The 14,538-nt window shown below is 36.2% G+C and overlaps 1 protein-coding gene across 3 annotated transcripts in view; it reads left to right on the top strand.

The window, feature by feature from the left end:
- LOC128872653 (glutamate receptor 1) overlaps nt 1-14,538 on the top strand; it is a 648,027-nt gene that overhangs the window by 517,099 nt on the left and 116,390 nt on the right. The window lies entirely within an intron of this gene.

Genomic DNA, 14,538 nt, shown 5'->3' on the forward strand with positions numbered 1-14,538 from the left:
TCCAGTACCCACTAAAGTGTACCTTTGCCGCTCGAGGTATATCAAAAACTGTTACGAGGCTTAATACCAACATTTCCTGCGGTTCCCCACATTAGCCATACGTGGGTTCGTCCTCCATAACCAACCTCCTGGAGCTCCCTACGTTAGCCATACGTAGGTTCGTCTCCGCGTCTACTTCCTCAAGGCACCCAGTGTTATCTAACAACACTGGTCAAGCCATTAACAAAACCATATTTCAATAGAAAAACCCCGGCTACGCAGCCGCCCCCTCCGGCTCGCAACAATTTACTGAATCTTTGCAGCATTACGTCACAATTTAATATCTAACATCAATTCGCATGTCTTTCGATTCAATTTTGAAGTAAATTGGAAATTTTTTAACAAAGGTAACGAGACTCATAGTCGAATTTCACGTTTATATTATAGAATTCTTTTTCTTTTTGGTTTTATCTACAGCTTGAATGTTAAACTTCTTTGTTTAGACATACAGGTATCAGTATTTGTATTTAGAGCATATTTTGTGTTAGGAGTTATATAAATCGTCGACAGTTAAAGACATTACCTGAGCCAGAGTAGTAGAAGAAGATCAACTTTGGAATTTTTTTACGAATTTTCACTATTATTAGATTGGTAACGTATTTATCTGTTTAGATCCATCTTGCTTACGTTTCAAAATATACATTTCTAGTCTTTATTGTAAGCTTCATATGAGTAGTACCTATTCACGTCCCGTCGGTATAGTATTAAGCTTGTAATAAAATTAGAAAAACTATACATTTTTTAAATAGCATTCTCCAATTGAATCTCAGAAAAGAACTGCATTCCGGGAATGTAAATACCAACATCATAAAATAATTTATACAACATGCATACCTTGAGTTACAGAAGTATTAGTGCCTCCCATTTTTTGCCAACTATGATATGTCTCGTAGTTGAAATTAATTGCAATTATTCAAGGAATAAGTTTATAGCTTGAGTCAAGAGTTATTGCAAAAGAAGATTATACATTTTCCTTTTATAACATCAAATTTAATATCACTTTTTATTATCAAAATAATAACCTAGATTACACATCTGTATTAAATCGTGGCGCCGAAGGCAAAACGCTTTAAATTTGCCTGGGATTGAGTGGGTTAACTTGACTTCGAACGACACCATAGTTTCAAAACACAATGTTAATCGAGGCTTGTCAATGAATACATGCACTATACCAATTAAGTTCTTGATTAATGCAAGATTTTCTGAAACGTAACAATTCAATACAACTGTAGAAATGGAGTATAACAAATAGTTGTTTAAGGTATTTTAAAATTATAAGATGGTATTAATCATAATCATGGTACAACGAAATATTGAATACCAAAATACTGATTGTTTGGTATCCACTGTACGAATACAAACATTGTTGTCCAGTTTGTTCAAGTACAATGTATTTTTTTTACCGATGAAGAGTCCATAACATTTATCCTAAGCCAAAAATCTGAATATAATACTTGTATGACTCTCTTCATACATTCATTCAATATACAAAGAATTTCGTAATCATTTATTATTGGAATTTTGAAACTGAAAGCTTCCCTCGTAAAAGATCATCAAGAAATGCAAAAAACCACAGGAGGGACAAATCTTGACGAATAGCTTTGCTTCCCCTCCGTTATATTTCACAACAGTCCTCCAAATAGACAAAGCAGATGATCAATACTCCTGATTCCCCAGAATCGGGGGTTACGGGGAGGGCCAGCTGTAATTTTGACAAATTACCCTCGAAACTGGGTAGGGGGAAGAAACAGACAGGAAGAGGAAGCAGGAAGAGAGTCGTGGGACTCGTTTGATCGCGAAGTTCGCTGTCTACAAAGAGAATCGCGAAGCAGCCAGATCTCGCGCACGATACGAGCGTTTCGACGTGAAACTATTTGAGTTCCAGTCAAAAACGCGTGGGTGCCACGTAACCGAACTGTGCTTCCACGTTAACTTTCCCGTTCTGTTTATTCTAACAGGGCGTCGTTGCTGATTTGTTTGCACTCGCCGTGTTACGCGAAATTTCGCAGAACGAGATACACAATCCGACATGGCCGTCGACTAATGTCGGAATGCATGAGTGCATTTTTTTTTTAGCTAGCAGAAAGCAGTGTGTCCAACTGGAAAGATAAACTCGCTTTGAAGCTTTCACTGGTGTAACGTGCAATTTTTGATTAGTTTCGGTGGGATTCAATAATAAATAAAGTAAATTCCTCGGTTTGGGATTTAGAATTTAGTTAATTACTCGTGGAATTTTAGGCAATTAAATAGGAAAGATAGTTTAGGTTTACTTGCTACTTGTTGTAATATTCAATTGTTATATAGTCACTTGTTACTTTTACATGTAGGTTTTGTGTCTTTGTACAATCTAGTGCTATTTGATTTTTAAACATAGTCCTTTTATCTCGGAATTTTTTTTATTTATATTTCGTGATTATAATAGATACCGACATATCAAAATGAAATTTGAGCTGAAAGGGCTTTATAAAGTAAAAACTATTACCGTGTCATATACATTTAATAACATTCTCTAAGATGGAGCTTAGTTGCACTTAATGAAAACTGTTCTTCGAAGTTTTCAGTATGCAATTCCATGTGTCGTATAATTTAGTAAAAAATCAATTTCTGGAAAAGTTCAAATTAATTGAAAAATTGGATCACGCAACACAAACGGCTTTATGAAAAAGTAAATGAAAAAACACTCACTGTCAACGCCAGTAATCGATTCGCATTATTTTAAGCTTAAATTTGTGTAACTATAATGTATTATTATACAAAGAGATTGTTTGGACATAAATTGATAACAGTTTAAAATTGAATTAAACAAGGAAGGAAAGGTGTATACAAGTGTATGCATTTTTAATTGTTTACTGTTTTTATATTGAAAACCAGAGGAGAGAAAAAGCAATAAATTTCAATATACAATAATAAAATATTTTTAATTAAAATTTCCCGTGAACACGATCTTATGTATCTTACTCATGTACAGTAACCTAACATACACCCTTGTCTATAAATCAAGAGACTCTTATTAAACGCAGAATAAAAACTAGTGATGCGCACGAGACGAGACGAGACGAAATGAGATTTCTACGATTTCAATCTTGATCTCGAAAAATCTCGAAACACGCATATCGATCTCGAATTTTCGACAATTTAGAATATATGATCTCAATCTTGATCTCGACGAGATCTTGAGGAGATTTTGACAAGATTGGCAATACAGTTCAAAATATGCCAATATCTGTTGTGTTATTACGAACGATATACAAGTTTTCCAGTTCTTAGATTATACGGGTTTAAGGATTACATTTCGCACAGAATCTAAAAACCTTAAAAATAGGATAATTTTATAATGCAAGAAAACAAAATCTCAGAAAATACGTTTGTTGTAGTTTGATCAGTAATTTAAAAACACAAATTGCCGTGATAATTGACTAACATTTTGCAGTATTAATGTTAATACATAATTTATAAAAATGAATTTTTCTGAAAACTAATTATAACCACGGTTTCTCACTGTTGTCCGTGTTAATCTAAATCTAATCTCACTTTACACTTTACACTTTACACTTTTTATATCTAAAGATCTTATTACAAGTTCGCAGCCATTAGCTCGCTATTTTACTCGTGACGAATAATCCTTCGTCAGGAATAATACCGATTACCAAGTCTCACCACGTGGAGGTTGCTGCGACTGCAGACCCGGGGATAGAAGGAATGAAAGTTCCTTCCATCTCCCTCTACATAGAGTATACATACGTAGATGCATACTCTACATAGAGTCGTCGAGCTTAATACTAAGTACAAAACGATGAAAATCAAAGGAAAACAAAATTCCCTTCGATTTCCAAAGTCTAAGCCTGACTCTGCCAAATAATTATTTGAACTAAATGGAAGCTAAATGGAAATCGCGACACGACGCGACCATGTAACTGGACTTACAGAGTCAGTCCCGTTTCCTCTGGTGGGCCTGGTTCGAGAGAAAGACAATCAACGTCTCCGCTCATTGTTAGTACGCTACTCCCTGCATACCTGTTGCCGAGGGCCCGGTCCCGACTGGACAGTGTACGACGTAGGTAGCACCGCGTCGGGGTGCCTGACCCTGGCGACATCAAGTATGACTGATAGTCGAAGAGTCTCAGACAGAGTTCTACTCTCTGCACATCGTCAGGAGTCCAGGACCCGACTTGCACCCGTCTCACTGAACTTTTGGACTTACTACGCCGCGCCGAGAACCTGGACTTCGCCTGACGTGTGCAGAGAGTAGAAGATTCCTCGGAGGCGTCGATTAGTCTTTCTCTCGAATTAGACGCACTAGAGGAGGGCAACCGATCTCGGCCAGTCACACGGTTGGTCACAGCCAATCGGTAGAGAATTAAAACAGCGTTTTTGTGACAAAAATAGTAACAGCAAACCGATTGTGCAGTTACATAAAAGAAGATGCGTAGATTAATAGGAATATGGTTTTCACTCCCAACTCTGTTCCGTTTTCTTGTTATTTACAATTTAATGCTAAAAAAACGTGATTTTTGTCGTTTTTTGCTTATAAATTTTAAAGTAATGCAGCAATATCAATGCTCCAATGAGATAAAATGTAGGTGATGAAAATACCTACAGAATGAGACCTCGAACGTCTCGATCGGATAATGAGGAACAGAGCAAAATCTGGAAAACCGGAAAATTCGGCGTTTTTTCCAAAATTCGTATCTCCGCCATTTTTTAAACTGAAGCGCTGGCCTTTTGGGAACAAATAGTGATTGATATGTTCTTTATGTGTGCAAAAAGCGGGGATTGTCGGATAGGTGATTTTCTCACAATCGCAGTCTGAATTTTTTAATGCGCTTTTTTCCATCGGGCCTGTATGCGTTATCGTAAGACCGATTTTTATTTTTAAACAAGATTTGAATAATTGACGTCGTGTACTACAAAACGTATATTCTAGTTTTTCGATCAAATGTATTGAAATATGAGAAAAGCCCTTGTAAAGTTGACTAAACACAGTCGAACGCTCAATCGCGATCGAGTGGTGGGGTACACAGCGGCAGCCGAGGTGAAAGGTATATACAGGGTGTCCCAGCCTTAGTGATACAGCGCTTTAACTCCGAAACTATCGGCCGAATGCAAAATTTCAAATATGGAAATTGCATAGTGGGGCTCATGTTTCAGCGAAAAGGAATTTTTGTTAACTTTGTTATTTAACGAGATAGGATGGTCAAGTTTCATTTTTCAAATGGAACTATGTATTTTTTTTTATACCATGCGATAGTACTTTTCAAGACGAATTCATTAAGCTTTAATGTATTTACCCGATTTTTATTAGTTTTCAAGCTATAACGCTTCAAAGTTGGCTAATTTTCAAGGAAAAAACTCGGTTCAGCCCCGGGCGGTTCCATTGATGCGGTGAGCATCATTTGGTTCTTAATATCGATACGGAGGGTCTCGCTTGGGATTCCAGGCCCAAGGAAGGAAAACAGGAAAAGAACCTACCTAGAAAATTTTCGGCGCTACAAGTAATGCATCAGTAGCGGTCAATACTTTTTCCGTTTTCCTTCCTTGGGCCTGGAATCGCAAGCGAGACGCTCCGTATCGATTGCAAGAACCCCACGGTGCTTACTGCATCAATGGAACTGCCCGGTATCGAACCGAGTTTTTTCCTTAAAAATTAGCAAACTTTGGAGTGTTATAGCTTGAAAACTAATAAAAATCGGGTAAATAAAGCTTAATGAATTCATCTTGAAAAGTACTATCGCATGGTATAAAAAAAAATATATATAGTTCCATTTGAAAAACGAAACATGACCATCGTATCACGTTAAATAAGAAAGTTAACAAAAATTCCTTTTCGCTGAAACATAAGCCCCACTTTACCATGCAATTTCCATATTTGAAATTTTGCATTCGGCCGATAGTTTTGGAGTTAGAGCGCTGTACCACTAAGGCTGGGACACCCTGTATAAATAGTAACGTAAACGTACCGCGACCAATTACTACCCACAAGCAATACCAAACTACGATAACTAAGAGAAACTACACAAGCAAAAATAGGAGGGACGCGAGACGCGGATGCGCGATCGCGAGATCCATACCGACCAAAGGATCGTCGAAGAATGAGCTGCTTGGACGCAGCCGTGCGTCGTAGCTTGCTTTGTGTCTCTCGAAATAGAGAAGGGAAAGGGCGAACAACAACCGCGTGACGCTCAATTCGAAGGCTCGTTAAATTAAGTTTAAGAGTAAGATTAATTATTTAAATCAACATTTCAACATTACAATAACATTCAACATAGGTTTAGACAAGTTTTTCTTTAAAATTTACTCACTTGTGCAATCTACATCTACAATCTGTAATTTATCCTATATACATGTATTTAGTTTACGTAGATAGATATATTATAAATATCCAATTAAAATAATAACTCAAAATAAGGGAACATAAAGGGTAAAAAATGTAATAGGATCCCTTCAAAAAATTGTATTATGTTGTCCCAAAAGTTTGTTCCATTTCATTAATAAGTAATATATACGCAATATCGTATGTCTAATGTTACATTGATTATTGAATTGCGTACGATCCATTTTGCTCCATTACTGTTACAACATTAATATCGAAGTTTGGTTATCTATTTATATAAACATTGCCACACAAAATAACTGAGTGCAAATCACGAAAGAAACTTTTGGGACAACCTAATATTTGCATCTTAATTATTACCTATCAAGAATTCATTTTTTTCTTATTATTATAAAGATACTTCAATACCCATAACTTCAGATATTTTTCAACTAACAAAATCATCCTTTAACCTGACATTCTTCAAACATTTAAGAATTGAGAACCGAAAGAAAACTAATTATTAGAAAACTTTAAATCAGAACCTTTCCCTAAATATTCCATAAACAATCCATCTTCATTTTTAATGGATCTATAGCCTAGCTCGTTTGCAAGTATCACCCTGTATATCCGACGAATGTTTACCGATATTTGGTTTACAGGGAAGGGGGCAGGGCAAAGGCGCGATCGATGAGGGCTTATGAAATTGAGAATATTCAAGCGATCCTTTGTTATTGCGTTTAGAAAGGAGGGAGGACGACACTGGGGAAGTGTGAGCTTTGATTGCGAGGGAGATCGTGCGCTGGAAGTGGAATTTTTGAGAATGGGGTGCAGAATGGGAATAATGGTGAACATGATACGAAAGTGGGTGTTTCGTGAAAGAAATAAAATATAATAATGCTGAGAATTTTAATAAAGTTTCTTGGTAATGCACCATAACCTCGGTTATTACTGACGATCGCGACTGAAAACTCGTACAATAATCGAGGCGACTAATCGTTGCTTAGTAATCATCCCTTCTGCTTATCGGTGCCATGGAATAATCGAGGTTGGAATTCTATTTAGATGAAATATGAAATTAATCGACAACTGAATTGTAATTTCAATAAACTTACTTGGATTACTCTTCAAATATTAGTGAGAAAGTGATGTAAATGCAGAACATCGTTATTTTCGCAGCGAGAGCATGTTTGTAATATTACATTTTTCTGATCATGCAGAGTACAAAAATAATTAGAGGAGAGTGCAGGATAAGCTCCTCGTATTCCGCAATTTCTCTTTCTCGTCGTTCCTCTGTTCGCGTGGAAATGTTTACCTAATTGCGATACACGGTCAATTACGACAAAAAATAAGCAAAGTGTAATTTTCGCTGAAGAATGATCCATAATTTTTCTGACGTTTCATTCGCCGCTTGAAAGCGTGTTGCACTAATGCTTAAGTACGTATCACTTTTTTTAAATTAGTCGTTTATTATTGATCATACAGAATATTAACTTCAGTGGTTCTTTTGTGTTATTCGGATATAAAATATGAAAAAGTATTGCAAGAGAAGTGGAATGAATTTTTGTACTATGCTTGAAATTAAAAAATGAATTATACATAAATTAAGAGATCAAATATACCTAACTAAACATATTTTAGGTGTGAAAATGTCAACATTTGATACTTTGAACTTAAATACTTAAAAATTACACATCAAAAGAACATTTCCTGCAATTGCGATAAAATTACACCATGCAATGATCTTTATCTTCACTGCTACTGGGGCACCATAAGTGCCCCATGCCAAATAGGACAAATAGATTCAATCTATGTAAAAATAAAATATGCAATCCCATTAAGAAAACTAATGCAACTATCGAGTGTACATTCACTATTGCACATATAACAAGAAAATGTGTTCCTACAAACATAGTATTCCTTGAACCATTAATCTTTGGTCTTTAACATTTTTCTCTAAGGGCACTGATAACATACATTTTCACATTTACTTAGCCTACCGTGTATAGTGATGCATTATTCATCGTATAGTATACAAGGTAACTTCTTAATGTCTAGTCGCGTAGAATCGAGGCGCTAATTCACACCGACTCACCCTGTACACGTCGCGGGGGTGGCTTACCCGTGCACACCACCAGCTCGAACGAAACCCGTCTGTCTGTACGTCTTACGTGCTCCTGGACACTTACGTCTACGTGCACGTCATACGTCTCCCGCGTCGCGTTACGTACACGGGTGTTAATGCGTTTCCCTATCTGTGTGATCGCGCACAACCCACACATACTTCGTATAACCGCTCGTCCGGACGTGCTCACACGCTAGCGCACGCTCACGAGATCAAGATTGATAGGCTACGAGTCGCAACACGTACGGAGCATCCACTTAGCGGTGCATTATCCCGATGAGAATGCGTACAGGCTGGATCTTACCTAATGCAGCGGCTGCAATCCTGATAATGGCAGCCACTTGTCCGCGAAGGTGCTACCGTGAACTCAGGCTAATCGGCAATTTCGTGATTTTGTTTCGAGACACCGATTCTCAGGGACGATAGTGGTGTAACGATTCTCTGCGTCGCGATCGGGGATTCTAGACGGGGTCGATGTAGCTGTCTGTGGGCGTTCTTGCCACTGTCTGAACGCGATGGACAGTGAGTTGAGTTGAGTCATAAGTAGACTGCAGAGTTCATGCATTTATGGTGTGACGTGTGACGGAGAAAGAGAAGAAGCTCACGGGTCACAGCAATTTACTTAAATTTTTATATATATTTTACTTGCCTATCGGTAAGGTCAGCTCTTTGTCGCAGCAGTCTCGTACGGGCCCTGTCTCGTATGTGAATTTCTAAGTGAAATCTGGATAGAAATGTAAGGATGCGAACGGATTGAAACGGTCAATACAAATTACAATGATAATTTTACTGCTGAAATAAGGTTATCGTGTTTAATTGAATAGAACTTCGGATTATGGTACAGTTAGAAATGACATACTTGTAATTTAAACAATTGGCTCGAACAACGATGCCCGAAATACAGAAATTTGCTCTTTGAATTAGTTACAATCTTTCGTTCTCTCGTTCTCACTTTACAATAACAATACATATATAAAACTATCGGAATAAATGTACAATAATCAGTTAGGTACCACCCGTAAACATCAATTTGGGTTCACCCAGAAATGAAATATTATTTTTGACATTCCGAGTGGTCACAATTATGCAAAAGTACATATAACAATATCATATTGAAGGATAACACTCACCACTAAGTTTTGTTATGCAATTTATCACTGCGATATTCAGCTACGATACTGAAACTGATGGGTGTTGTTCGTCGAATGATGCTCTGGTCGGAGGAAAAGCACACACACGTGGAAGAGTTATAATTTACGTAATCAAAAGTGAAATTAATATGTATTTACAGAAAGGAACAAGAAAATATAAATCTAAAATGCTTTAAATAAATTAAAATAAAATTATTTTAACGAGGAATAAGAGTCTTTGCCTATCACTCACTTTTCACAAAATGAATTTACTTTGATACGGCAACTCTGCTCTAACTTATTTCCACGGACTAATATCATGCTTTCGCGACTGTACGATGAGAAGTGATCTCGGCTCGCGCTTTGTTCAACCACGTAAACTCTGTCGAACGTTCTAGAAAGTTCGAAGACAAAGGATCTAGAAGCACGTGATGGAAGATTCGTTGATATAAAAACTACCGACATTGCTCGGCGACTTGGTACGCGCGAGAATTTTATGTTGACGAATGGTACCGTCCCTTCGCGTCTCGCGCCTCCGAACTGCTCAATTCGTCCACGAGACAACGTTACGCGAGTGCGAAACACAAGGCCGCTTCAAGGTACATGTTGAAGTAAGCAGTTTTCTACGTTTGTGAAAACTCTACACCCAATATGTAGAACCGTTATTTTCACCCCCCTGGCCTTTTTATGACTCCTAGCTAGCCAGGTATATACTAAGAGGTGTAAACTCTGTCGCCGTACTTTGTTACCTGGTCAGTTCGAATCGTACGCCCGTCCGAGTACCACCTTTCTTCCACAGTTTACTTTCCTAAATATATATAATTATTTACTTTATATACGGGTTTGTTATTTCCACCATAATTCCTTCAACAGTATACCTTAGCTTCCAGAACGTTCGAAATGAAGAAATGCCGAAAGAAATGCTTAACTCAATTTCGTGGTATTTATACATCTCGCCTTCAAGCGATGTCTGTAACCCTCGTATCAAATATTTAACAGAAACGAGTAATATTTGAATTTAGCAATGATACGTTGTGTTCTTATCCTTTACCACGACGCTTGAATATTTATATCGCATATATAACAATTAACGCATAACTTTCGCAAGACGCAACGCGTACATACTATTATATTTACAATGCGAAACATATTAAACATATTTACAAGGTTTACCCGCGGCGCGGCGTTGCCAGCAGGGTGAAAGTGGCGTGACGACGTTAATTTCAAGGAGGGAATGTGTATTCTTTCTCATAACGAATTTAGCAAACTACCGTCAAAGGCTAGGTTTGTTTTCGATTAAAACGAATTCAGGATGGTAAACCATCTCGAACACATTCCTGCCGACGAAATCAAGAAAAATAAAAATTTTAATTGTCGGCACGTAACAATGGCATACATTAATGTGAGCAACATACAATAAATATGTGTAATGCATGCTGAATATAATATATTAATGAATATAATAATTTGATATTTCGTTTTGCATGAGTGCACATACCTTTTGGTTATATTTAGTATATATCTGTCATACGAGTTCGTATTATAAATGCATAAAATCTGCAGTTTATTCATAAGTAGTCGACTGCATAGATAGTGATTTATGTATATTTGATGTCTAAGCATGCATAATAACTTGTTACCTTCCCATTTTACTGAATTTTCTTCTTAATTTAATAGACCACTCTGGAAATTATTAATTAATATTCATCCTTATCAACAGGCGAAAAGAAAATTTCTTCTGACAAATGACAATTCTGACATGTATATGTACTGTTTTCCTTGGAAGACGCAACATTTAGTCCATTATTCGGTGTGCTCATAATAATTTACGTTCTATAGTGTATCTGTTTTTAAGAAAAGCCAACACAATAACCAATTGATGGTTCGGTGTGCTCATAATAATTTACGTTCTATAGTGTATCTGTTTTTAAGAAAAGCCAACACAATAACCAATTGATGGATCTATACAAAAAATTACCTTTTAAACATCACACTCTACAGATGCTGATTTTTTAATTTTAATTAATCAATTTAGTAAGGGAATTGTACGCTACTCAATTTCATGATGCACAAATAATAGAATTCATTTAATTCTTTATTAGCACGACATTACGATTATGAAATTGTATGATCCTCCTCAAGTACGGTGCAACAAGGATGCGAAAAGATTAAGAATAATTCAAGAAGAGTACGGAAGTCCCTCGCAACAGCCATTCATCAACGTCCGAGATACAGAATTAAAATTGTGTTTCATCCTACAATTCAGAAGAGTATGAATAATCTGCACTGCTTCAGTCTCGACTGCTTATACTTCGTCTTATAGGAGAGATTTCTTTCATCATGTCTAACTTTATTTCATCCTTTGCCTAGGACTCTCATATTGTTACTGAATTATTCTGTTAATCGTCTCATATTTTATGTACATTATAAACGAAAAGGTATCATATAACTTGATGGCTGAAATTAATAAATTAGTAAAGAATTAAATGGATCCAATCGCATTTGCTCGATAAAATGCAGTAATAATTTCTCATATCAAATTTAAATCGTATACATTCAAACGTGGAAAATGGTTGAAAAATAATTCGAATAAACGTACGTAACTTGATTGGTAATTTAATTAGGAATAAAATTTAATTAACCTGATAATGTATACGTTTATATTTATTAAACACTTTTGATCCCGATCTAGGTCTTCGTTGCATGAGTATTTATATCTTTTCTGAAAAAGGAAAGGATATATGTAATATGATAATGGGAATTACACGAAAACGAAAATAAGAAGTGTATAAAATATAGTAAAAATAAAATGTAATACAACACGAATTAACTTATAAATTTTCAAAATTATATTTAATTTAATAAATTTAATAAACTAATTTTTTTCGGCTTACTCACAAGGGTAAGCAAAAGAACATATACCTAACTTAGATCATTTAATTTATTAAATTACACTCTGTATGAAAATATATAATTTATAAACGAAGTTGAATGAATATGTACGATAAAAATTTGGTGGGTATGAATTCCTTGAATGTTATCTAATGACAATCAATTGAATATGAATATTAAATTCGTCAAACTCAATTTTCTCTTTCTAAGAAAATTAAATTTATTTTGTTCTCAAGTTATTACAATATTTTGAAAATTATTATTAAATATTTTCTTAAGCATTAAAGAATGAATATCTTATAGTACACAAACATTTTAAGAAACTTCGGTAATTATAGAGAACAGGTACATCCTCACCGATTTCGATGATTTTTAAATATGTTGTAGAAATCAACATTTTGAACAACTTTTTCCTATACATATAACCGTCGCTCGGCCTTAGTTTCCGAGATATTTGCAAAATACCATTGCTGCTACAACAATGAATATTGCGTATAACTACGCGTCTGTGACAGCGTGTGTGTAAGCGTTCAGTCGTCGATTGTTTAGGCTCGGAATACACATACGCGACTGTAAGTCTCTATGGGTTAGCTATCATTCGCTAGTCGGCTCGTGTTTCAATCTGTTCCGAATTCATTTATAGATATAAAGTAGCGCATGATCTGTATTCGTACAGTAAAAAAATGGGGTTCCGGGATCTCGCTCCCGGTCGGGGGTTTGGTGGCGAAGCCCCCAACAACGAATACTGCAGCGCACCACTCAGGTGTGTACACGGTTAGCCTGAGGGGTGTTTATGCTTTTCATATATGCTTTTCAATTTTTGTAAAAGGATTTTGCGCGAAAATTATACGCATCGAAATTACGGGAACTCACAGACGCGTACGTGTATTCCGAGCCTAAACAATCGACGACTGAACGCTTACACACACGCTGCCACAGACGCGTAGCTATACGCAATATTCATTGTAGTAGTAGTAATGATATTTTGCAAATATCTCGGAAACCAAGGCCGAGCGACGGTTATATGTATAGGAAAAAGTTATTCACAATGTTGATTTCTACAACATATTGAAAAATCATCGAAATCGGAGAGGATGTGCCTGTTCTCTATAATTACCAAGTGAGAGGCTGAAAACGTGTTAATACCTTTAGAAGATCAGATTTAGAACGGAAAACTTCAACAGGACAGAAATAGATCTGTTAAGCCGGCGACTGATTTGCAACAGAACATTGTAATGTAACGCGAACATTCGCTTAGTCCGGACGGACAAACATTGTAACCAAGGAGACCAATTTACAATGTTAACCACTATCGAACTGTGTACATCCAATGATATCAAAACAAATTACTAAAGTTTACATTTCTCTAATTAATTGTTATTCGAAGACAAAAATTTCCACCCACGCGGTGCAGTGTTCCGTTGTAAAGCAATTTGCAGGGTGAAATAAAAACAAAAGTATTTATTGCGCAATTGTCCACGATCCACCTGAGCAGATTACTCTTGGTAACCGTGTATGGGTTCGTTTTTTCTCGGGCTTTTGTAAATATTTAGAAAAAAAAAGAGGAGAGAGGGAATAATGCAATTCCAGTGATCCAGAAAAAGGTATATTAGCATGGAAATTTGTAGTACGCGGAGCTGGAGCGCTGGCTGCGTTCGTTTGTCTGTTCGATGAAAAACGCATTCCGTGTTTACTAAAAACAGATAATAGAGAGAGCATTCGTGGAACAAAAGCGGCTCAGAATTTATTTCATCGAGTAAGAGCGTTCCACTTACAATGCCATTTACAGAAATACAAAAATAATTAACGTTGGATAATATTTTCAATGAGAATCTTGTCATTGAACTTACGTATGTATGTAGTAAGAATTCTCATGTTTAATTATAATGAATTCAAAATAATACACAATATACTATTTTAATATTTTTGTATGTATCTTCGTGTATATGAAATATATTTATTTATATTATATTTCATTCTTATCTCTCTCTCCCCCTCTCTCCCTCCCTCCCTCTCTCTCTCTCTCTCTCTCTCTCTCTCTC

This window comes from Hylaeus volcanicus, chromosome 2 (assembly GCF_026283585.1).
Source record: "Hylaeus volcanicus isolate JK05 chromosome 2, UHH_iyHylVolc1.0_haploid, whole genome shotgun sequence".
NCBI lineage: Eukaryota > Metazoa > Arthropoda > Insecta > Hymenoptera > Colletidae > Hylaeus > Hylaeus volcanicus.